Raw genomic sequence first — 25,746 nt, forward strand, 5'->3', positions numbered from 1 at the left:
CGATCCCTGGGTTACACAGTGCTGGCTGACCCGTGAGGGGAGGGGGGCAGCAAGGGGGGCGCACGGCCGTGAGGATCAGAGCCGCAGTGGTCAGCTGAGTCCTGAGTGAGCCGAGTCGGGGTCGATGTCCAGCAAAGGAGTAGAATCTGCTCAGTGACTCCCAGGGCCAGAATTGCCAGGGGTGTCAGGAGTTTGAACTGCAAATTGGCATGGTGTAAAGAATGCAAGTTTACTCATTGAGCAAATTTGTTGAGGGTTTTTGATGTGTTAGGTACAATCCCTAGATACTGTGATTGTAACATCAGAGGAACATATATAAATCTTGTGTGTTGCTGGAGATGATCCGGTTTCAAGTAAGTGTCATGTGGAGTGGTTTCTACTTTGAGGAAGCTTTTTCCCCCTGTGTGGCCCCCCCCCCCCCCAGTGATCAGATAGAAGGAGCAGCAGTCCAGGCCTGTAATAGAAAGCAGATCAGAAGTTAGTTTATATGATCTTTTGGCATTAATTGGCAGTGTATCCAGTAATTACTGAGTAGTTCTGCCTCAAACCTGATTATTAGTATATATTAACCTTAGCTGGCAATCAGGAACTTCACTGGTGGTCCAGTGGTTAAGACTCCTGCCTCTACTGCAGGGGGCGAGGGTTCAATCCCTGGTTGGGTAATTAAGATCCTACATGCCACCAGCACTGCCAAAACCAAAAACCAGCAACGACAAAGAACATGAGCTGGCTCCTGTGCAGCATTTACACAGCACCTGCTCTGTGCTAGGCCTTGTTCTAACCGTGTAGGTTGCGTGTTCTTGTCCTCAGTACCGTCTGCAGTGGAGGCGCTGTCACCCCCGTTCTGTGTTGAGGAATTGGGCGTGGGAAGGCTGTGGGTCTGTGCAGGGCCAGCTGTGCGGCTCTGAGTGAGGGCTGACCCGGACGGCACCCGGGCTCTGGGGGCCGCCTCTGTGCCTGCTGGGGAAGGGGACGGCTGCCCCTCCAGGATCTGGCCTGGAGAATTCCATAGACTGCACAGCCCATGGGGTCGCAGAGAGTCGGACACGCCGAGCGACTTTGACTTTCTGTGCCTGTTTCCGCACAGCACTGGGGAGGGAAGATGCAGGCACCTAGGGTGGGGGGCGCCGTTCTCAGAACAGTCTTTGTAGTTTGGAGGGTAAATTCCATACACACACACAGTGCTTTCTTGATGTGATCTCTTGAGTTTTTTAGATTTCTTTGTATTGGGTTTGATCTCAAAGTTACATTACCTAAGGTTTTCCGTTGCCATGAAGACTAAAATACCTCAAAATTTTGAGAGTATTATGGAGTCCATGTAATATTTATTACACATGTTCATTATTTTGGTTGTAACTAATTGGTATCATTCTATTCTTAATTTTACGAAGGCATGGATTTGAATGGAGAAAACGTTGAAGTTAGGTTTTCCTGGAAGTCACTTAGCTGGGGACTGCCCATCCCCCAGCACTCATTTCATTTAAACTATTTTGTGTGGTTTTTTTGCCCTGTAAACAGTGATTATCTTATGAGATTAATATAGTAAAGTCAAACAGTGCAGTGTGTGGTTAGAGGCAGAGTTTATTTTAATCTTATGTGTTTCTTAAAGGTCTGATGAGGTCATGTAAATATTTTAGTTATTTCTCATAGCAGGTGTCCTTTTTTGAAAGAATTGTTCACTGTTTACTCCTTTCTGGCCGCGCTGGGTCTTCTGTCTGTCTGCATGGGCTTTCTGTTGCTGTGGCGAGCAGGGGCCACTTGCTGGCTGTGATGCGTGGGTGTCTCGTCTTGGTGACTTACCTGCTGTGGTGTGCAGGCTTCAGGAGGTGTGGCGTGGGTTCAGTAGTTGTGGCACGAGACTTGATTGCTATGTGGCATGTGGGATCTTCCCAGATCAGGGATGGAACCCAGGTCTCCTGCATTAGCAGGCGGACTCTTTACCACTGAGCCACCTGGGAAGTCCTAGGTCTGGAACTTTTAAAGGAGGTAATTCTCTGCTAATGTTTTCAGTTTTTTCATGGTCACTGGTTTAGGTTTGATGTTTCTGCCTGAATCAGTTTTAATCATTCATTAATTAGAATCAGAAAGTGTTTTATCCCTTTTATCTTTTTGTTAAAATATACTGACCGGATACACTGGGACACGTTCCTGGACTTGATATGTAGTTAATGTGTGTGCTTTTTGTTTTTTTTAATACTGTCTTATTTTAAAATATTTTCAGTAACCTCCTCCCTTTATATTTGACCTTTTAAAAATTATTTTTATTTATTTTTTCTCATTTTATCATGAGCTTGTTTTTTGGTTTTTTTTTTCAATTGTTTGGCTGCATTGTGCTTACATGATCTTGGTTCTTTGACCAGGGATTGAACCCATGCCCTTGGAAGTGGAAGTGCAGAGTTATAACTAATGGACCACAGGGAATTCTTCTTTTTTTTTTATTTGTAAATTTTATTGAAATAAGGTTGATTTACAATGTTGCGTTAGTTTCAGGTGTAAAAATTATTTTTTAAATTGTGGTAAAATATTTAACATAGATTTGCCATTTTAACCATTTTTAGCATAGAATTCAGTGAGATCTACCAAGTTTAAGTACTCTTTATTGTTTAACAATTCTCTTTTATATGTCATTAAACTTTTCATATTTTAAAGTAACTTGGTCCTATTTTCTTATGAGCCTTTCTGAATTATTTATAATTTTGAGCCAGATTTTTTTTCCTTCAAAATAATATTCGTTGTTAAAGCTGTGAACTTAATTTTAAGTACAGCTTTGGCCGGACACCATCAGTTTTGTTGTTCTAAATCTGTTCACTAACCAAATTCCGTTTAGTGCATGTCATTTGCTAGTTACTATAGTTGCTACTGAGAATTTAATGATGGTCTTTGTACGCTAATATTAATTATTGATGGGACTGTAATTTTGAATTTATTACTTCTTTGTTACAATATTTATATGAGAGAGCTTTGACTGTTGAAGTGAATTGGATTTGAAGTATATGATTTCAACTTTAATAAATCTTATATTTCTTTTTTTTTAAGTGAATATGTCCTGTACAACCTATGCCTTTTGAAATGTAAGTTTGTTTGTTTGTTTGGTAGCATATTGTTTGATTGGTTTGTGTTTCTGGAGCTTAACAAAAGAAGGATGTGGTGGAATTTAAATCTTGACAAAAATCCAACAATCAAGTCTTATTTAAATTTGTCATTTACGTTTTTGTTTACTTGATTTGTTACAGATGGCTAGGTACCCTGTATGACCTGTGGTAAATCCTGTTAAATTTTACTTGGAGACACTAATGCTTTTTGCATTATGTGTTATATTTCTCTGACTTTAATACTGCTACCCATGTGTCTGTTTTATTTGCATCTACCTGCTTTATTTTGCCCGTTTAACATACCTGTCATTTTGTGATGATAGACAGCCGCCGTTGACCCCGTGACCCCTCGGAGCCTCTGCTTCCCGCGGTCTCTTGTGGGTTCCGCGGCGGCCCTCTGAGCGGGTGTTTCATGAATCCCGTGGGCAGCCTTCAGCCTTCAGCGACTGCCGTGCTGTATTTCATCCTGAACGTCTTTTTCCTGAGCAGCTGTAGGGTGCGGTGTGGTTTTAAAAAATAAACAGAGTGTTTTTTAACACCTTACAGGGTGTCTCTTTCTCAGAAGAAAAAAAGTGAGCTCTGCGAGGGTTTAGTGACAGGTCATGTACCTTGTTAGGAGATGGAGTTGGGATTCAGATCTCAGCATTCTGGCTTCAGAGTCCCAGGCTCTTCATATGAAAACACTGTCCTTCTGCAGTTTTTTCTCATTTCATTTCCACTGATGTTCCATCTATGTGTGTTGGTCTGCCTTTGATAGTGAATGGTGCTGATTGAAGGCATTCTGTTGGTCTGCCCCCACTGACTTATTCCATTGTATCCTTCATGTATTTTTCAGCATATTTTATTTAGAAGCATGTTTATGTATAAAAACAAAGTCATAGCCGACTAAATTTTGTTTGGGGAGGGATTATAGTTCTGGCATAATGTTTTATTTTTTCTTCATTCTTTTTCATGACATAAATTCAGAGGGTTGGAAAAAATTTATCAGCATTAATGTTACTATTCTTGGAAGACCTGTCAACATTTTAGAAGGAAGCTTAGATCCACCACCTTATCTAGTCACTGATTGTTGTTTGTTTCATTTTTTTAAAGTTAGACTATTTTGAGAAAGATCTTTATTTGCTTTACACAGCAGTAAAAAATATGTATTATACATTGCATGCGTGTGTGCTCAGTCATGTCTGAATCTTTGTGACCTCATGGGATGTTGCCTGCCAGGCTTCTCTGTCCATGTGATTTTCCAAGCAAGAATATTGGAGTGAGATACCAATTCCTTCTCCATCATTTTTGTTTGTTTGTTTTTTTAACCTGTTGCTTCAAAGGCATTAGGAGTCCAGCTGGTCAGGCGAGCTTCTGATATTCTGCAAACGTGTCACCAGTGCAAGCATTCAATTCCTGAGCGCTCAGACTCCTAACCTGTCAGAGCCTGAGTGGTGGAGGCGGGAAGGAAGCACTTTCTGGATTGGTCACTAGGTGTCGGCGAGATGCTCCTCTCATGCGGACCCTTCTTTCCCGGACATTAGGAGACACACCACAGTAGCGCCTGTTGGTCATCTGTGCCGTGTGTGTAAAGCTCGGCTTTGTGGGGCAGCTCTTTAACCCCAGAGCCTCCTGTCTGCTGCGGTGAGTTCTCAGGAGGCCGTCGCAGCGTGCTCTGGAGCCGGTGCTGCCAAAGGATCCCGTGTGTGGCCGACGAGCGGCGCCTCACCTCACTGTTCCCCTGAAACGAGCTCCTGGGTCCATTCTGTACCCTAACAGTGGATAAGACACTCAGGGTCCCCAGGTGGTGACGTTCGGGAGCAGGCACACTGGATTAAGCTGGGTCCAATGAGGAGACAAAACCATGTACTAGTCATTTACACCAGAGAGGCTTAGTGTATTAAGGAATTACTAAGCTGTGATAGGAGAAAACTGTCAACTGGAAGGAGAGCTCTATACTCTAACTCAGGGCTGTTACCCAAAGGACACACGGGAAGGGGACCACTTGGCAGGGCTGGGGCTGACACCGTGTTGGAGCCGATACCGTTGCAGCTGGATTGCCTGGGCCAGAGCTGGTTCACGGTTCCCGGGCACACAGGAGCAGCCTGGGGCGCAGGCGCGCTGAGGCTGCAGAGGTGGCCAGGGGCCCTCTGTATGTGCGTCCTGGGGGTGTGCTGTCTGCTGCGAGGGCCACAGGAAGTGCCCCTTGGGCTTGGGTGAGCCAGGGTGGCTGGAGAGGGGCACAGAGACTCAGGGTGCCCCTGCTGCAGCCCGCTGCTGGTGCAGACGTCCCTTGTGCGTGAACTCCTGCCCTCGCGTGTGTCCCTGGCCAGCCAGCCCTGGGGGCAGGGACCGAGGAGGGGGCGCAGGAAGTGGTAGCCACGGCTGGGGCACTGGTCCTGCACTCTGGGGCTCCCAGTTGCGTTTCTGCTTCCCAGTCCTGGGGCTGGAGGGAGCACGTGCTGCCAGATGCTGGAGACGCTCTGCCCTGCAGACAGGTCCCGGATGGGAAGCCAGGTCGGCCTTGGTGCGCCTTCCCGTCCTTGAGCGGATGTATCACTCCGTCCTTGCTGCCGTAGCTCTTTGTTCACGAGCTTGCTGAGAGGTGGTGAAAGAGGGCAAGGGTCACGCACAGGGCAGGGCGTCTTGTCCCCCGCTTCTGCAGTGGGTGTCACCATGGAGCTCTCAGGACACAGGCCCACTTGAGCTCCGTGCCCACCAGCCTCACATGCCTTCTCTAGATCTCTTTGCTACCAATTAGCCCTCCCTGTTCTTTCCAGACTCCTGACCGTCCCTGCCAGGGAGTCAGTGTGGATTTGCACCTCTGGCCAGGTCTGCTTCCTGACCAAGGGTGCAGCTGAGCGCGCTTCCCAAAGGTCGGCTCCCTGGAGGGAGTCCCCCGCGCAGAGCCTTGGGGACCACTGAGTGCCAGGCATGCTGCAGCCATCCCGGGCTGAGCCAGCTTGTCGTGATGGTTGGCTGTCCACAGCCGCCAGATCTTTCCTTAGTTACTGATCGTAAGGAGCTCGCCACGAGGACATAGGTTTTTGAAGATGTGGCTGCGCAATATATGTGTGATGTCAGGGTCTTCTCACACAAGTTACCCTCCTGGGAAGGTCGGGTACTTCCTGTGTCAGGCGGTCAGCCTTTTCCTGTCTGCTGCCTTCACTTTGAAAGCCACTGGGTGTGATGGTGCTCAGCCCAGGAAGACTGGAGGGTCTCCTCCTCGTTCATTCAGTGGGCCTTGCCTGCCCTAGGAGCGATATCATGGAAGGTGTTGGTGGGAGGACTGTGATTGAGACAGAGCTCTGGTCTCGCAGTCTACAGTCGGTTCCCTGGGGGGAGGCCGAGACAAGTGTGCCCACCGGAAAAGTCGTGAGAAGTGCTGTGCGAGCAGGAAGAGCGTGTCACTAATCGTGAGCCTGGGAGAGAGCTGGAGCAGAATGAGTCAGGTTTTAAACGGAGGATGATGCGGGAATCATACGAAAGATGAGGGCGGTTCTCCAGGTGGGCCATGAGAGGAGGTTTCCCTCCCAGACCCCCCCAGGAGGTTGGCTTGCAGAGAGGCGTTAATCTCAGTGCTATGAGTACATGGCCTGAATTCAGACTGCCTGGGTCTGAGTCCTCATCTGTGATGTTGGCTGAGGTTGCTTAGCGGCTCTGCTCACAGTGCCTCATCACAGTTACGGGAGGAAGTGGGCTGTGCGTCTAGCACAGTGCCGCGCGCCGTGTCAGCTGTGAGGCCGGACACTCGTCTCCCCTCCTTACGTTCGTGACCTGAATCAGGCTGCTCCCTGCCGTTTTCCCAGGGGCCAGAGCGCAGAGCACCCTGCTGGGCTCCAGGAGATGCTGCCTGCGTGCACGGAAGAGCTCAGGGCACTTTGCTGACGGTGAAGTGTGTTTCTGGCAGTGCGTTTTGTCTGCATTTACCGTGATCCCCCCCCCCCCCCCAGGCAAGAGCAGAACGGACACTCTTGACGGCGCGATTACTTGGCAGCTGCTTGTGTGCCGGTGTGAACGCTCGTCAGCAGGCCGTGGCCCAGTCAGGTCTGGGGGGATCGTGCTCAACTGCGGGATCCTAGCCCCTTACCACGTGCTTCCAGAAGAGCCAGCTTCTCTGCAGCTGGAGGGCCAGGGGAGGCAGTCTCCTCTCACTTAGAGAGGCACAAACACTGAGTATTTTTTAAAAGCTAATTGTATCAACTCCCAAAACAGTAATTAAAAATATGTGTGTCTTGAGGGAATATGAATACAGTGCCAGGGTGGAATGTTCATAGTGATTTTTTTCTCTTGGCTGTGCTACAAGGCTTGTGGGATCTTAGTTCCTTGACCAGGGATTGAACCCTGGCCCTTGGCAGTGACAGCAGAGTCCTATCTACTAGACCGCCAGAGAGTTCCCTGGTTCACAGTGATTTTAAACCTTCGGTCTGACAGTCTTTGGTCAGATGACAGTGAGCCCCGCCTTGGGGGTTGGGCCTCTGCTCCTGTGTGACTCGGGCTCATTTGTGGGTCCCTCACTCGGTGCCAGGGAGGGGCTCTGGGCACCTCCCTCCTCACCCAGGCCTGCGAGGCAGGTGTTTGAAGCCAAGGAGACTGAGGCAGAAGGTTAGGTGAAACCCACGGTGCCCTGCTAGTAAATGAAACTGGGCAGTCTGGCCTTGGAGCAGGCATTCTTAACCGTGCCTTGCTGTCATTAGTAGACTTTTTCTTTTTTCACTTTGAAAAATACTTTATCGAGGTATAATTTGTACACGGTATGCATGCACTTTAAGAGTACAATTCTGTGAGTATTGGCAAGTGACCATCGCCCCAGTCAAGGGTTAGAAAATGCCCATCACCCAGAGCTCCTCGTGCACCTTTGCCAGCCCATCCACTCTCCCCTGTCCAAGGCAGCTGGAGGGGTCACGGATGGGACGTGATTAACGTTGATCATCTTGCTACCACTTTTCTGTGTTACGTTTGCACTTCCTTTTCTTTTTCCTCTGCTTCTGCCCCTTTAGGGTTTAATTTAGTATGTTTTGTAATTCCATTGTATCTCTTCTATTGACTTATCATTAGATTAGTGAAAAAGTAATTGTGGTTTTGGACTGTGAATTTTAAATCATTGTAACTAGACTCAAACACATCTTTATTAATCAAGATAAGAACCACTACAATCAACACATTTTTGCCAATGAGAAATAAGTTTGTTTATTCCTGTAGTATAAAAATCCATGCTTCAGGATTCAACAAACTCTTGAAAAGTATTTTTTGCTTCCTGCTGGTTGTGGGAGCATTTTCCCTGCAAAAAAGTTGTCAAAGTGCTTAAAGAAGTGGTAGTTGGTTGTTGAGATGTCAGGTGAATACGGTGGATGAGGCAAAACTTCATAGTTCAACTTTCAAAGCATCGGTTACGTGATGCGCGGTTGGGCATTGTGGAGGAGAACTGGGCCCATTCTGATCGGTGCCGGCTGCAAGTGTTGCATTTGGGTGCATCTCATCGACTTGCCGCGCATACCTCTCAGATGTAATAATGGTTTTGCCAGGATTCAGAAAGCTGTAGTGGATCAGACGGGCAGCAGACCACCAAATAGTGATCATGACCTTTGTGGTGCAAGTTTAGCTTGTGCTCTGGAGGAGCTTCTCGGTCCAGCCACTGAGCTGGTCATAGCTGGTTTTCATATATAGACCACTTTTCATCACATGTCACAAGCCAATCAAGAAATAGTTCATTGTTGTTGGATAGAATAGGCTTCCCTTGTAACTCAGTCAATAAATAATCTGCCTGCAATGCAAGAAACCCGGGTTTGATTCCTGGGTTGGGAAAATCCCTTGGAGAGGAAAATGGCAACCCATTCTAGTATTCTTGGCTGGAGAATCCCATGGACAGAGGATAGAATTAGGGACGACTGCACGTCATTGGAAGGACTGATGCTGAAGCTGAAACTCCAATACTTTGGCCACCTGATGTGAAGAGCTGACTCATCGGCAAAGACCCTGATTCTGGGAAAGATTGAAGGTGGGAGGAGAAGGGGACGGCAGAGGATGAGATGGTTGGATGGCATCACCAACTCTATGGACATGAGTTTGAGTAAACTCCAGGAGTGGATGAAGGATAGGGAGGCCTGGTGTGCTGCAGTCGATGGGGTCAAAGGGTCAGACACGACTGAGCGACTGAACTGAACACTTCAAAATGATGATTTTTTTTTTTTTTTTAATTTTCTGTCAGCTCATGAAGCACCCACTTAACAAGCTTTTTCAGCTTTCTAGTTTGGTTCAAATGCTGAATGACTGTAGAATGGTCGAGGTTGCGTTCTTTGCAACTTCTTGAATAGTTGCAAGGAGATCAGCTTCAGTGACCCCCTCAATTGATCATTGTCAACCCCCGATGGCCAGCCCCTGAGTCCCTCATCTTTAAGGCTCCTGTATCCTCTGTAAGATTTCTTGAACCACCACTGCACTGTATGTTCATAAGCAGTTCCTGGGCCAAATGCACTGTTGATATTGTGAGTTGTTTCTGCTGTTTTACAACCCATTTTGAACTTGTGTAAGAAAATTACTCAAATTTGCTTTTTTCTCTAGTATGTTCCTGGTCTAAAATATAAAATAAACAGCAAGTAGTAAGTCATTAGTGAAAAAACATAAAGCGAGAAATGCACATTAAAATGATGTATAACAGGGCTTGCTTCAGCAGCATGTGTACTAAAATGATGTATAACATAGCATATTTATTTAAGAATATATTCCAGTATCAGACAGGAAAGTTCAACATTGCAAAACTGCAATTACTTTTGCACCAAACTTTTAATGTATGGTTGTCTTTGCATTTACCGGAGACATTTTAAGTTAATCCAGAGTTTACCTTCAAATGATACGCAGTTGCTTCACAGTGTATGGTGAGGGAGGACCTTACATGGTGTATTCCCATTTCCTCTTTGTTCTGTTGACGTTATTCATTTTACTTTTACAAATACTATAAACACAGAATACATTGCTATTCTTTCTTCTGAAAGTCAGTCACACTTTAGTGCAGTTTTTTAAAGGGGGAAAACTGATCTTATTTTACTTTCGCTGTGTTCCATTCTCAGGACTCTTCATTTCTTTGAATAGGTCCAAGTTTCAGTCTTAAGCTATGTTCTTTCTGCTCAAAATGTTTTAACGTTTCTTGTAGGTTAAGTCTCCTAGCAATGCATTTCTTCAGTGTTTCTGGTTTTTTTTTTTTTTTTTTCAGCTTCAGTAATAAAAATTTATTGAGAATTCCTGGGGGGGTGGTTATCGCCTCCGGACCACGAGGGAGGAATCAACACCATAGCAAATCACTGAGAAGTCACAGTGTCCCCACACCCCTGGCCAACACGGGGAGGGAAGTCACTGCCCAGAAGTGGTCAGTCTGCTCATCAGAAGGGCTGAGAGGAGCGACACAGAGGGACCGTCTCAGGATAGCGGGGTGGGGTGGGGTGGGCCCCAGGTGAGTCCTCAACACCAGGGCAGAAACAGACCCACTTCCTCCCTGGAGGCAGAGTTCTTGGTCACCAGGCTCATTTCCTACCCTTGATGAGACCGTCACTTCCCCGGTGAAACTTTCATCCTGTCGGTTGAGCACGAGGTTGTCAGCAGTGAGGCAGATACGATTCTGTGCGGTGGCGATCGTCTTGGAGATGTCCTGGGCTGCCCGGATCTTGCGCAGCTTGACATAACCTGGGTTCTTGCTCAGGGCCTCTCCCAGGTCAGCAGGCTGCGGTTAAGGGGCCACACGAGGCCAGATCTCACTCAGGGCCATCCTAACCACTCCCCGGGCTCGACCCTCCCCTGGGCCGCAGATCCAAGGTTGCGCTCACCGCCTCGCGCCCAGCCCCACCTGTCGGCCTCCCTGCAGGGTGCTGCCGGCAACTGGAGGCAGCCGCGAAGTGAGGCAAGGCCAGTCTTCAGTGTTTCTTTCTGAAGAAGTCTTTATTTCTCCATTACTTCTTTAGTTAACAGGCTTAAATTTTTTTGTTTATTTTTGGTTTACATGGATTTCCACAAGAGGCCAATTCTAATTCTTATCTTTGTTATACTGTGTGTGGTGTTTAACCTTTTATCCCTGACTGCCTTTAAGATGTTCACTTTTTTGTTTTCAGCAGTTTGGAAGTGATATGACCAGATTTTTTACATTGTTTATCGTTTTGTTTGTTTATCCCATTTGATGTTGTTTCTGTACTTCTTGGATTTGAGGTTTAGTGTCTGTCATTAATTTTGGAAATCTCTCAACCACTGCTTCTTCTGATCTTTGTTCACCTCTTCTGATGACCAGTTTGTTAGAATGTTTTGTATGTGAGAATGTCTTATGTTGTCTCACTTAGTGGGCATTCTGTCCAAGCTCCCATCACCACTCATTTTTCTCTTTGTTTTTCAGTGGGGTGATTTCCATTGACCTATCTACAGCTTCACTGAAGAGAAATGTTTTTGTTTTTCTGCTGAAATTACTCATCTGATTTTCCATGCTGTTTATAGTTGTTAATATAGTAATCGTAGTAACTTTAAATTCCCTGTCAGATCGTCCCAAAACCTGCCTCACATCTGAGTCGTCTTGTTGTTTTTGCCAAGCTGTGGCAAATCCGGGATCCTAGTGCCCTGACCAGGGATTGAAACCACGCCCCCTGCAGTCTGAGTATAGAGTCTTAACCACTGGGCTGGTAGGGAAGTGCCTCTGAGTCTTGTTTTGATGGTGGCTTTGTCTTTTGGGAGTGTGGTGTTTCTGGGTTTTTTTTTAATGCTTTTTGTCTGCCTTATAATTATTTTTCAGAACCGCACGTGTTATATAGGACAGTTGTTTATATGCCTGGAAACGGGCGCAGATAGGCTTTCGCTGCTGTTGTTTGGATTCCTTTTGTTAGGAGCTGGGCTCCGTTTAGAATTTGTTGTTGGCATGCCTGTGTCAGAGCTCTGCAGCCTCCCGATCCCCTGCGATGCCTGTGTGTAGTGTGGGGGGCGGTTCCCGGAGCTGTGTCTGCGCTCTGAGTCTTCCTACCTCTCCCGGCGTCTCCGCACTCCCTTGCCCTCTCTGTCCCTCTCCCAGCAGCCTTCCACTTTGGCTGTTCCTTGAAGCTTTTCGTAAGGTGTTTTGTTTCTTTGGCCACGGCATGTGGCTGGTGGAATCTTGGCTCCCCAACCAGGGATTGAACCCGCGCCCTCAGCAGTGGACGTGCAGGGCCCTAACCACTGGGCCCCACTTGGAGCTTTCCGACTCGGACGTGAGCGGGAGTGGGCTGGTGCTGTCTCCTTGTCCTGAGGGGCAGCCTTCTGTATGTGTTGACCCTGAGTCTTGGGGTGCAGTCCTCTCAGCTCTTCTACCCCTTCCTTGGCTGTAGTTGGGGGCTCCCTGTGAATCTTGCCCTTTCTCCAGGAGCAGCTCCCCCAACCCCCTTTTCCTTCCTCCTTTTGCAGTGAGGGTTCAGCAGAGTCTTTCCCTGGGCAGTGTGGACAGGGAAGGCCTTTTTCCCTCGGGCCTTTTCTCCACAGTGGACGTGGAGAATGGAGAAGGATCGGGATGGAATTTCTTGCCCCTCAGACTTGGCTGCTGCTGCCCTCCCCAGTTCTGCACCAGCCCCAGCGCTTGTGAGGGCCCTCGCAGATCTTCCCAGTGACCTCTTGGCGAGTTTCCTAGGGACGTTGCGGAGGGCACAGATCCCCCAGCTGCTGTGGCCGCAGACGTCGTCCTGCCCGCCAGCCCCCAGCCCCGCGCCGCGTCCTCTCTGCTCAGCGAGCCCCTCTCAGCAGCCTCAGGCGAGTGCGTGCACTCGCTCTTCTTGCAGGCAGTTGGATTTTGGGCCAGTTTGCTTTGTCAGTCAGTTTCCTGATGGGTTCCCCCAAAAGTCACGGGCTGGAGTTAGTTTGGTTGGTTTTACTGTACAGGTGGGAGCATCGCTCCTCCCAGCCGCCTCCGGCCGAGCTGAAGCCAGGAGGAGCCGTGTCACCAGGGACTTCAGTTTCATGAAGTCCAGCTTGTCAAATGCGGTTAGTGCTCTTGGGGTCCTCCCAAATGTCTCTACCCCAAGGTTGAAATCTTGTCTAAGTAGGAAAATCTTCTGTCTAATATTTTGTCTTCTTTGAGGTTGGGGAGATTTTCTCCTTTGTTTTGTTATTAAAGTGTCATAATTTTAACTTTCATGTTGAGGTTTGTTACCCATTTCAAGCTGTTGTTGTTGTTTTAAATTTTGATGTATGGTCTGTGGTAAGGTTGGAGGTGCATCGTGTCTGACTTGGGATCCCATGTACTGAAGCCCACCAGGCTCCTCTGTCATGGAATTCTCCAGGTAAGAACACTGGAGTGGGTTGCCATGCAATCTTCCCAACTCAGGGATCGAACCCGCATCTCTTATGTCTCCTGCATTGACAGGCAGACTCTTTACCACTAGCGCCACCTGGGAAGCCCAGGGTTGGAGGTTACGCTCCGCTCCCCCCCCCACATATGGACATCCAGCTGTGTTACTGAGAAGCCTCTCCTTTCCCCATGGGATTATCTTGTTCCTTTGTGAAACATGTTTTTTCAAAGCTTCTTGTTAAATTTCACAGATGTGCATACAGTAAGTGTACGTATTTTACATGTGTACTCATTCTCTAAGTCGTATCCAACTCTTTTGTGACCCCATGGACTGTAGCACTCCAGATTCCTCTGTCCGTGGGGTTTCCCAGGTAAAAATACTGAAGTGGTTGTCATTTCCTTCTCAAGGGGATGACCCTGACCCAGGGATTGAACCTGCGTCTCCTACTTTAGCAGGTTGATTCTTTACCACTGCATCACCTGGAAGCTTACAATAAGTGCTCAGCTTTGCAAATTGTCCCAGTGTGATCCCTGGTGTCAGCACTATTCAGATAGAGAAATAGAACGTTTTGAGGGCTCCACAAGCCCACGAAGGCTACGTCTTGGATACAGATCCTTTTCTTTGCTTTCGTGGGTAACCACTGAGCGTGTATTCCTAAGCACTACGGTTCTGTCTTTTTAACTTTACATACTTGGAAGTTTGCAGCATATAGTTGTTGGTGTATAGCTCCTTTTACTCAGTGTTTTTAAGGTTTACTTAGAACTTTGCTAAAGTTTTTCCAGCTCCAAACTGGACTAAAATTTTTGCGTTTTGACGGGAATTCTGCACAGATCATGTATTCTTTGCAGCACGTCATCTTAGGAGTCTGCGACATTGGTTGTTACATGACAGGTGTTGGTAACCCTTCACACGTGGTTAAGGTGGTGTCTGACCAGCGTCTTCACTGTAAAGTTAATAATGTTTTGTGTTAAGTAATAGTCTTTTATAGAGAAATATTTTATCATCATAACTATCCTGATTCTCGTCAAGCTTTCTCCCTCTAATTTAGCACCCAGTAGTACTTCTTGGTTGAATCAGTTAATACAGTGGTAGCAAAATGGTGATCTTCTAATTCCGCCATCCCTTCTGTATTTATTGACATTCTGCAGCAAGCTAGAACTGCTTTTCTTCCTTGTTGTTTGTATACTCCTGGCATAATTATGGACTTATGGTTTCCTGTTCGGTTTTTGGTGTGGTTGCCTGTTTTACACAGTGTATCAGATGGAGCAGTGGGAACCCCTTCCGGCTGGCTGCTGAATCCTCATTCTCTGAGTATTTGCTCACTTTACCGTACCAGATGTTTGTTCTTACCTCGAGTCTTCCCTTCCACGGGCCTGAGATCAGCCGTCCATCCAAGGAGCCCTGGTTCAATGGACAGTAGTATTTACAAGTAAAAACGTGAATCTGTTGAAACCTGGAGTTCACACTGAATCTTCAGTTCCAGTCCAACATTTGGAGTTTATTATTAGCCTTCCTTCTTGCTGTGTTTGTGTGTCTCTTCTGCAGTGAAAACCTGGCTACGTTATCTTCAGCATGTTTACTTCTTAGCTCGGTTCTGCCGTGTGTGAGGGTCTCTGCCTGCCAGCTGCACTCCCGGCGCTGGCACACCTCCAGCAGACGGCGCTCCCGCTCAGCGCCGCAGCGCACACCAGCCACGGCCGCCAGCACGTCCACGGCCGTGAGGGCCACGCTTGAGTTCTCTCTTTCAGAGCTTATCATTCAGTGGTATCTAAAATTAAAAAAAAAAAATCAACCTTTATAAACTATTAATTCTCCTTATTTATCTTTATATCCTTTTGGATTTTGTGTGTGTACAATCGTGTTATCTACAAATAATGGCACTTCTTTCCCCCTTTTCTAATCGTTAGTCCTTTTTTTTTTTTCCTTCCTTTACTGTACTGGCTGGGATCTCTGCTGAGTAGAAATGATGGTCGTTGGTACCTTCATTTCATTTCTGATCTGAGGAGGAAAACTTTCACTGTTTCATCTTTATGTTTAGTGATAATAGGGTTCTTTTTTCAAGATGGCCTTTATCAGTCTAAGTTACCTTATCTTCTTCATATGCTGCAAGTTCTTTTTACTAGTGAATGAATATTCAATATTATTAAAAGCTTTTTCTGCATCTTTTTAACTTTCCCCGATGACTCAGTGGGTAAAGAATCTGCCTGCAGTACAGGAGACACAGACGTGGATTCAGTCCCTGGATCAGGAAGATCCCTTGGAGGAGGAAATGGCAACCCACTCCAGTATTCTTTCGTGAGAAATCCCATGGACAGAGGAGCCTGGGGGGCTACAGTTTATGGGGTCGAAAAGAGTTGAACACGAGTGAATGATCAAATGCCTGTACACACACACACTGCATCTATTTTAATTACATGGTACTTGTCTCTTACTCTTTAATGTGATGGAGTAATTAGAAAATCAGCTCAGTGTTAAACCAACTTTGCTTTCCTGGTAAACCCATTTGGTCATGGGAATATCCTTTTTTCTGTGTTACTGGATTGGGTTTGCTCATAAATTCACGTAGGACTTTTTCATCTGTTTTCACGAGTGAGAGTAAATTGGGTTTTTCTTTCTCTGTCACATTTTGGTGTACCAATTATGGTTAATTTTTAGTATGTACTCTTTTTTGTTATCTGTAGTAGTTTGTCTAAAGTCAGATATGTTTCTCTTATTAAATTTCTGGTATAAACCATCTTGGCTTGGAGTTACACATGTTTGAATTTATTTAGTGATTATAGTGTTGCTCCAGTTTCTGTTTGTCGATTTTGAAAAGTTGTATTTTCTGGAAATTGTTTGAGCTCTTCATCAAACTCTCATCTAAAGTTTGACCTAAAGATGTTGCTAATATTCTTATTATTTTAAGTGATTGTTTGATCTGTAGTGATGTCTTTTTCATTTTTGACGTTGGTTTTTTTGTACTTTGTCCCTTAATAAGTCTTATAAGTATTTGTCTGTTTTATGGGTCTTTTCAAAGAAGTAGCTTTCGGCTTTGCTGGTATTCTCTGATCTGCAAGTATCTGACTGGTGCCCTTTTAGACTCAGCCTCTCTGAGACGGGGCCCTCATCCAAGAGGCCTTCTCGCCCAGGAAGTGACCCCAGCACACCCTCTAGTGGTCTGGAGCCAGCTTGCCTGGGTGTGAATCCTTGCTCTGATACAAACTTGAACAAGTCTCGTAATGTACACACCTCAGTCTCCCTCTTTAATGAAATGAGGACGACAGTCACACTAACAGTGTAGTGGTGTTGGAGTGATTGGAAGCTGCTGTATGCATTTAGGGAATTGGCCTGTTGCATCTGTGTTGCAGATACTTTGTCTCAGTTCAGTTCAGTCACTCAGTCCTGTCTGACTCTTTGTGACTCCATGGACTGCAGCACGCCAGGCTTCCCTGTCCATAACCAACTCCCGGAGCTTAGGTACTCATGTCCATCGTGTCAGTGATGCCATTCAACCATTTCATCCTCTGTCGTCCCCTTCTCCTCCTGCCTTCAGTCTTTCCCGCCATCAGGGTCTTTTCCAATGAGTCGGTTCTTTGCATCAGGTGGCCAAAGTATTGGAGCTTCAGCTTCAGCATCAGTCCTTCTAACGAATATTCAGGACTGAGTTCCTTTAGGATTGACTGGTTGGATCTCCTTACAGTTCAAGGGGCTGTCAAGAGTCTTTTCCAACACCACAAGTTCAACAGCATCAATTCTTTGGCGCTCAGCTTTCTTTATAGCCCATCTCTCATATCCATACATGACTACGGGAAAAACGATAGCTTTGACTGATGGACCTTTGTTGGCAAAGTAATGTCTCTGCTTTTTAATATGCTGTCTAGGTTGGTCATAACTTTTCTTCCAAGGAGCAAGTGTCTTTTAATTTCGTGGCTGCAGTCACGATCTGCAGTGATTTTGGATCCCCCCAAAATAAAATCTGTCACTGTTTCCATTGTTTCCCCATCTATTTGCCATGAAGTGATGGGACTAGATGCCGTGATCTTTGTTTTCTGAATGTTAGAGTTTTAAGCCAGCTTTTTCACTCTCCTCTTTCACTTTCATCAAGAGGCTCCTTAGTTCTTCTTTGCTTTCTGCCATAAGGGTGGTGTCATCCGCATATCTGAGGTTACTGATAATTCTCCCGGCAGTGTTGATTCCAGCTTGTGCTTCATCCAGCGTAACGTTTCTCATGATGTACTCTGCATATAAGTTAAATAAGCAGGGTTGACAATATACAGCCTTGATGTACTCCTTTCCTGATTTGGAACCAGCCTGTTTTTCCATGTCCAGTTCTAACAGTTGCTTCTTGACCTGCATACAGAATTCTCAGGAGGCAGATCAGGTGGGTCTGGTATTCCCATCTCTTCAAGAATTTTCCACAATTTATCGTGATCCACACAGTCAAAGGCTTTGGTGTAGTCAGTAAAGCAGAAGTAGATGTTTTTCTGGAACTCTCTTGCTTTTTCAATGAACTATCAGATGTTGGCTATTTGATCTATGGTTTCTCTGCCTTTTCTAAATCCACCTTGAACAGCTGAAAGTTCACGGTTCACGTACTGTTGAAGTCTGGCTTGGAGAGTTTTGAGCATTACTTAGCTAGTGTGTGAGATGAGTGCAATTGTGCGGTAGTTTGAACATTCTTTGGCCTTGCCTTCCTTTTGGATTGGAATGAAAACTGACCTTTTCTAGTCCTCTGGCCACTGCTGAGTTTTCCAAATTTGCTGGCACATTGAGTGCAACGCTTTCAGAGCATCATCATCTAGGATTTGAAATAGCTCAACTGGAATTTTACCAGCTCCACTAGTTTTGTTCTTAGTGATGCTTCCTAAGGCTCACTTGACTTTGCATTCCAGGATATCTGGCTCTAGGTGAGTGATCACACCATCGTGATTATCTGGGTCGTGAAGATCTTTTTTGTATGGTTCTGCTGTGAATTGTTGTCACCTCTTTTTAATATCTTCTGCTTCTGTTAGGTCCATACCTTTTCTGTCCTTTACTATGCCCATCTTTGCATGAAATGTTCCCTTGGCATCTCTAATTTTCTTGAAGAGAGCTCTAGTCTTTTCCATTCTATTGTTTTCCTCAATTTCTTTGCATTGATCCGTGAGAAAGGCTTTTTTTTAAATCTCTCTCTGCTATTCCTTGGAAATTTGCATTCAAATCTGTTTATCTTTCCTTTTTTCCTTTGCCTTTAGTTTCTCTTCTTTTCTCAGCTATTTATAAGGCCTACTCAGACAGCCATTTGCCTTTTTGCATTTCTTTTTCTTGGGGATGGTGTTGCTCCCTGTCTTCTGTACAATGTCACGAACTTCTGTCCATAGTTCTTCAGGCACTCTGTCTATCAGATCTAATACGTTGAATCTGTCACTTCCTCTGTATAATCGTAAGGGATTTGATTTAGATCATAACCTGAATGGTATAGTGGTTTTCCCTACTTTCTTCAATTTCAGTCTGTATTTGGCAATAAGGAGTTCATGATCTGAGCCACAGTCAGCTCCTGCTCTTGTTTTTGCTGACTGTATAGAGCTTCTCCATCTTCAGCTGCAAAGACTGTAATCAGTCTGATTTCAGCACTGACCATCTGGTGATGCCCTGTGTAGAGTTGCCTCTCATGTTGTTGAAAGAGGGTGTTTGCCGTGACCAGTGGGTGCTCTGTTCGCCTTTGCCCCGCTCTGTTTTGTACTCCAAGGAGATACCTGTTACTCCAGGTATCTCTTGACTTTCTGCTTTTGCATTCCAGTTCCCTGTGATGACAAGGACCTCTTTTTTGGGTGTTAGTTCTAGAAAGACTTATAGGTCTTCATAGAACCGTTCAGCTTCTTCAGCATTACTGGTCGGGGCATAGACTTGAATTACTTTGATATTGAATGGTTTGGCTTGGAAAGGAACAGAGATCTTTGTCTAACTTTGTATTTTTAAAAAACTGTTTATGTTTTGCAGAAGTTTTACACTTCTGTGTGAAAAGAGAGTTTGGGGTTTAAAATAAACATGGCATATAAAGCTACTGTTCACTGAGGTCACCCATGATCTTCTAGCTGTTCTTTTTCCTGTTTCTAAAGTAATTATTCTTTGTGTCTTCCTTTTCTTCTATGCCCCGTGTTGGAAATTTTATTCTTTATTAGTACTCATAGACGTCTTCTAAGGTGGTGAATAGTGGTAAAGAACCCACTTGCCAATGCAGGAGATGTAAAAGACAAGGGTTTGATCCCTGGGTCAGGAAGATCCCCGGAGGCGAGCATGGCAGCCCACTCCAGTATTTCTCCCTAGAGAATTCCATGGACAGTGGAGCCTGGAGGGCTACTCATTGGGTCACAAAGAGTCAGACACGACTGAAGCGACTTAGCACGGCACAGACAGCACTCATCAGTTGAGTTCAGTCACTCAGTTGTGCCTGGCTTTTGCAGCTCCAGGGACTATAGCATGGACTACTGCCAGGCTGCTCTGTCCCTCACCAACTCCCGGAGCTTGCTCAGACTCATGTCCAGCAAGTCAGTGATGCCATCCAACCATCTCATCCTCTGTCGTCCCTTCTCCTCCTGCCTTCAGTCTTTCCCAGCATCAGGATCTTTTCCAATGAGTCAGCTCTTTGCATCAGGTGGCCAAAGTATTGGAGCTTCAGCTTCCGCATCAGTCCTTCCAATGAATAATCAGGACTGATTCCCTTTAGGATGGACTAGTTGGATCTCCTTGCAGTCCAAGGGACTCTCAAGAGTCTTCTCCAGCACCATGGTTCGAAAGTATCAATTCTTCGGCACTCAGCTTTCTTTATAGTCCAGCTCTCACATCCATACCTGACTACTGGAAAACCATCGCTCTGACCAGACAGACCTTTGTTGGCAAAGTAATGTCTCTACTTTTTAATATGCTGTCTAGGTTTGGCATAGCTTTTCTTCTAAGCAGCAAGCGTCTTTTAATTTATGCTGTAGTCACCATCTGCAGTGATGTTGGAGCCCAAGAAAATAAAGTCTGTCACTGTTTCCATTGTTTCCCCATCTATTTGCCATGAAGTGATGGGACTGGATGCCGTGATCTTCATTTTCTGAATGTTGAGTTTTAAGCCAGCTTTTTCACTCTCCTCTTCCACATTCATCAAGAGGCTCTTTAGTTCTTCTTTGCTTTCTGCCATAAGGGTGGTGTCATCCGCATATCTGAGGTTACTGATATTTCTCCCAGCCGTGGTGATTCCAACTTGTACTTCATCCAGCCTGGCATTTCGTATTTTGAACCTTGCCTGAAATGTTCCCTTGGTATCTCTCATTTTCTTGAAGAGATGTCTAGTCTTTCACACTCTTATTGTTTCCCTCTATTTCTTTGCACTGAGGAAGGCTTTCTTATCTCTCCTTTCTTTGGAATGCTGTGTTCAGATGGATATATCTGTCCTTTTCTCCTTTGCGTTTCACTTCTTTTCTCAATTTGTAAGGCCTCTTCAGGCAACCATTTTGCTTTTTTGCATTTCTTTTTCTTGGAGATGGTTTTGATCACCACCTCCTGTACAATGTCAAGATCCTCTATCTACGGTTCTTCAGGAACTCTATTTAACAGGTCCATATTTAACAGGTCCAATCCCTTGAATCTATTTGTCATTTCCACTGTATAATTGTAAGGGATATAATTTAGTTCATACCTGAATGACCTGATGTTTTTCCTTACTTTCTTCAATTGAAATTTGAATTTTGTAATAAGGAGTGCATAATCTGAGCCCCAGTCAGCTCTGAGTCTTGTTTTTGCTGACTGTATAGAGCTTCTCCATCTTTGGCTGCAAAGAATGAAATCAGTCTAATTTTGGTGTTGACCATCTGGTGATGTCTGTGTGTGGAGTTGTCTCTTGTGTTGTTGGAAGATGGTGTTTGCTCTGACTAGTACATTCTCTTGGCAAAACTCTTGTTAGCCTTTGCTCTGCTTCTTTTTGTACTCCAAGGCCAAACTTGCCTCTTACTCCAGGTATCTCTTGACGTCCTACTTTTGCATTCCAGTCCCCTGTGATGAAAAGGACATCTTTTTTGGGTGTTAGTTCTCAGAGGTCTTGTAGATCTTCATAAAATCATTCAACCTCAGCTTCTTTGGCATTAGTGGTTGGGGCATAGACTTGGATTACTGTGATATTGAATGGTTTGCCTTGGAAGCAAACAGAGATCATTCTCTGTTTTTGAGATTACATCTGAGTACTGCATTTTGGAGTCTTTTGTTGACTGTGATGACTACTCCATTTCTTCTAAGGGATTCCTGCCCATAGTAGTAGATATAAAGGTCATCTGAGTTAAATTCACCCATTCCAGTTCATCTTAGTTCACTGATTCCTAAGATGTTGATGTTCACTCTTGCCATCTCCTGTTTGACCACTTCCAATTTGCCTTGATTCGTGGACCTAATTTTCCAGGTTCCTATGCAATATTGCTCTTTACAGCATCGGACTTGACTTCCTTCACCAGTCACATCCACAACTGGGTGTTGTTTTTGCTTTGGCTCCATCCCTTCATTCTTTCTGGAGTTATTTTCCCACCGATCTCCAGTAGCATATTGGGTACCTACTGACCTGGAGTTCATCTTTCAGTGTCCTATCTTTTTGCCTTTTCATACTGTTCATGGAGTTCTCAAGGCAAGAATGCTGAAGTCGGTTGCCATTCCCTTCTCCATTGGACCACATTTGTCAGACCTCTCCACCGTGACCCGTCCGTCTTGGGTGGCCCCACACGGCATGGCTTAGTTTCATTGCGTTAGACAAGGTTTGGTCCACAGCCTCAGGGTGTGGAGTCGGTTCTCAGAGAAAACCAAGAGGGTGTGCACACCAGGCGGCCAGGCGAAGACAGCATGTCAGGCAGGCGGAGGTGAGCGCCTGCGCCTCCTGCTGAGGGTGTCAGTGTGGGCCTGCAGAGCCGGTGGGGCAGGGCCCCTGCTGGAGGGGAGGGCTCCCGGGACCGTGACGTGTGCCGGTACGCGTGGGTCACCTGGCCACGTGGGGCTCTCCAGTCCCTGGTGTGCTTTATGTGTGAACACATCCTCATACTGAAGGCCTAGTATGAAGAAAGAATGTAAAATATCTCACTCTATATTGGTTATCTTTGATGTGATAATATTGTACATATATTGAGTTCAGTGAGTCGATTCAATGTGTTGGCTCTCTGCATCAGGTGGCAAAATATTGGAGCTTCAGCATTGTTTCAGGGTTAGTGTCCTTTAGGATTTCGTGGTTTGATCTCCTTGCAGTCCACGGGACTCTCAAGAGTCTTCTCCAGTACCATGACTCGTTGGAAAAGACCCTAATGTTGGGAAAGATGGAAGGTCAAGGCAGCAGAGGGTGGCAGAGGATGAAATGGTTAGGTAGCACCACCAGGTGAATGGAGGTGAGTCTAAGAAAGCTCTGGACGAGAGCGGAGGACAGAGTAGCCTGGCGGGCTGCAGTCCGTCAGGCCGCAGAGAGTTGCACATGACCTAGTGACTGAACGACAGCACTGAGTTAAATACAGGCTTACTAGAGTCACCTGTCTTTTGTGGGGGAGGTGTTTAATACACTTTTTTCTTAGAGCAGTTTCACAGAGAAATTGAGCAGAAAGTACAGCAGGTTCCCATGCATCCTCACTCACGCACAGCCCCCACAGTGTTAGCGTCCCCACGGTGGTCTGTCAGAGCCAGTGAGACGTCCTTGGGCACCCTCGCCCGGAGCCCGTGATTCTGGGTGCTGCGCGCTCGGCGGGTGGACAGCTGTCGGATGGCGCGTGTGCTCCGCTCTGGGCTCGCACCGTCGTCTCGCTGGCTCAGAGACCCTCTGTGTCCTGTCTGTGCCCTCCCTCTGCCCCGTCCCTGACAGCCGCTGTCTGTTACTGTCTGCATAGTTTTCCAGAAGGTCGTGTAGGGATCACACCGTTTGTAGCCTTTTCAAATTGGCTCCTTTCATTTAATAATACACATTTAAGGTTGCTCCATGTCTTTTCATGGGTTGATAAGTCTTTAGCACTGAATAATAATCTGTTGTCTGGAGGTACCAAAGTTTATTTATCCATTCACCTTCTGAAGGAGATTTTGGTTGCTTCCAAGTTCTGGCAGCTATGAGTAAAACTGGTAACAAACATCTGTGTGCAGGAGTTTGTGTGGATGTAAGTTTTCATTTGGGTAAATTCTGAGGAGCACGATTGGTCAGTTGCAGGGTGAGAGGCTATCTGATTTTGTAGGAAGCCCCCAGACTGCCCTCAGTGGCGGCCGGCGCCGTCTGCCTCCCCACCAGCAGAGCTGAGAGTCCCTGTCGCTTCCCAGCCTTGCCAGCACGTGGCATCCGTGTCCCGCGTTTCGGCCATTCTGCCAGGCGTGTTGTCTCCTTGTTTTTGCCCGTGTTTTCGGTTTTAACTTATTACACGGTTCATGTTTGCAGCTTGCATTACATTTCTCTTAGAGTGGAGTGGACAGCCCGGAAGGCGTTGCTGAAAAGGAAGGAAAAGATTGGCAGTTAGTTAGTACCCGGAGGCAAAAAGTGAGGTTAAGAGGAGAGTGTTTTCTCTTCAGCCTGGGAGGAGTAAGTAATAGCATGTTTGTATCCTAATGGAGACGATGCAGGAAAGAAGGAAAAACGGATGACCTGACAAAGAAAGGGGCTGGTCAGTGGAAGAGGCCTCAGGCAGAGCGCAGGGCCCAGCCTGCCCGAAGGTGAGGCGGCCCGGCGGGCAACGCGCCTGAGGGCGCTGTGCAGGCGCGGGCGGAAACGCTGCTGCGTGTCCACACAGGTGCCGGCGCCCTCACGCCCCCGTCAGCAGCGTGTCCTGCGCCCACCTTCCGCCCCTCTCCGCAGCGTCAGGTTTCTTCTAGTCTTTAGTAATTGTTTTCACTTTCCCTCTTTGAGAGACTGGGGGGAGCAAGGGCTTTGGCAGCCCCTGTGTGCCTGGCCAGGACCTCCAAAGCAGACACTGCGGTCTGGGGGGCCCCGAGCCCGGCCCGCCTGCTGCTGCTGCCCACGTGCGTGCTGCGCACGCCTCTGCTCCACATGCCCGAGCTGGGTGTCTGTGTCTCCGCTCCCCTCCTCTCCAGCTCCTGGGCAGACACGCCTCCCTGTCCCCTAACCCTCTTAACCATCCCACACAGTCGCTGTGCCCATGGCCCTAACTCCTGTCCCCGCCTTGTGATGTTTTCGGACCGTGACAGTTTTAGTAACAATCCTGGAGACTGACTCCATGTCATCAACTCTGTTGTGGGAGGTAAAGGGTCCTGCAGAAACCAGGCGCTGTCTGTGGGGTCCAGGCAGGTCCCTGGCTAGCCTCTGCTGTGGTTCCCTGTGAGGCGGCTGCCCCCCGGTGGCCAAGGGCGTGGTGGTGGTTGTGGTGGGAGGGTGGGAGGAGGGGCTGCTGCCTCTCTGCTCAGGGGCAGGGCCCTGTTTGATGACTTGGGCTCACCGGCTATGTGAATGGCTACTTTTGGAATTACTTAAGGTCACTCAATTTTCAATATGACTGACCCATTTAGGGACTGACTAGAAGCTTTTCTGACTCTCTGTTCTATTTATGTGATTTTTCTCTCCCTTCTGGTGATTTCTGGATATTGCTATGAAGACTGTTAACATCCTTTACAAAATGACTGGTTACCGTGATTTTCAGGTACCTTCAGATTTGTAAAGGGATGCAAACTGCAGTCTGAGAAGTTAGAAGTACTCTGATAGCAGTTTTTCATTTGCCCATAGTAGATTATTGTTGTTCAGTCACTAAGTCATGTCCGATTTCACAATCCCATGGACCGCAGCATGCCAGGCCTCTCTGTCCTTCACTGTCTCCAGGAGTTTGCTCAAATTCATGTCCATCGAGTCTGTGATGCTATCTAACCATCTCATCCTCTGTCGTCCCCTTCACCTACCACTGTCAGTCTTTCCCAGCATCAGGGTCTTTTCTAATAAGTCAGTTCTTTGCATCATGTGGCCAAAGTATTGGAGCTTCAGCTTCAGCATCAGTCCTTCCAATGAATATTCAGGACTGATTTCCTTTAGGATGGACTGGTTGGATCTCCTTGCCATCCAAGGGAATCTCAAGAGCATCAGTTCTTAGGCGCTCAGCTTTCTATTTGGTCTAACTCTCACATCCATACATGACTACTGGAAAAACCACAACTTTGACTATATAGACCTTTATTGACAAAGTATGAAGAAGGAAATGGCAGCCCGCTCCAGTGTTCTTGCCTGGAGAATCCCTGGGACGGGGGAGCCTGGTGGGCTGCTGTCTGTGGGGTCGCACAGGGTCGGACACGACTGAAGTGACTTAGCAGCCGCATTGACAAAGTAATGTCTCTGCTTTTTAATAACGCTGTCTAGGTTTGTCTTAGCTTTTCTTCCAAGGAGCAAGCGTGTTTTAGTTTCGTGGTTGCATATTTTGAACTGAATGAGAATGAAAACACTGCATATCAAC

General features: G+C 46.5%; 1 protein-coding gene and 1 non-coding gene across 6 annotated transcripts in view; one reads left to right on the forward strand and one right to left on the reverse strand.

Moving 5' to 3' along the window:
* The window catches only part of LOC136152956 (protein FAM193A-like), a 200,687-nt gene that overhangs the window by 85,203 nt on the left and 89,738 nt on the right, over window positions 1–25,746 (forward strand). The window lies entirely within an intron of this gene.
* On the reverse strand, window positions 10,905–11,005 carry LOC136153092 (small nucleolar RNA U89). The gene has a single exon (XR_010660333.1). It is a non-coding gene; the product is annotated as a small nucleolar RNA U89 (small nucleolar RNA).

This window comes from Muntiacus reevesi, chromosome 22 (assembly GCF_963930625.1).
Source record: "Muntiacus reevesi chromosome 22, mMunRee1.1, whole genome shotgun sequence".
In the NCBI taxonomy this organism is placed as follows: Eukaryota; Metazoa; Chordata; class Mammalia; order Artiodactyla; family Cervidae; genus Muntiacus; species Muntiacus reevesi.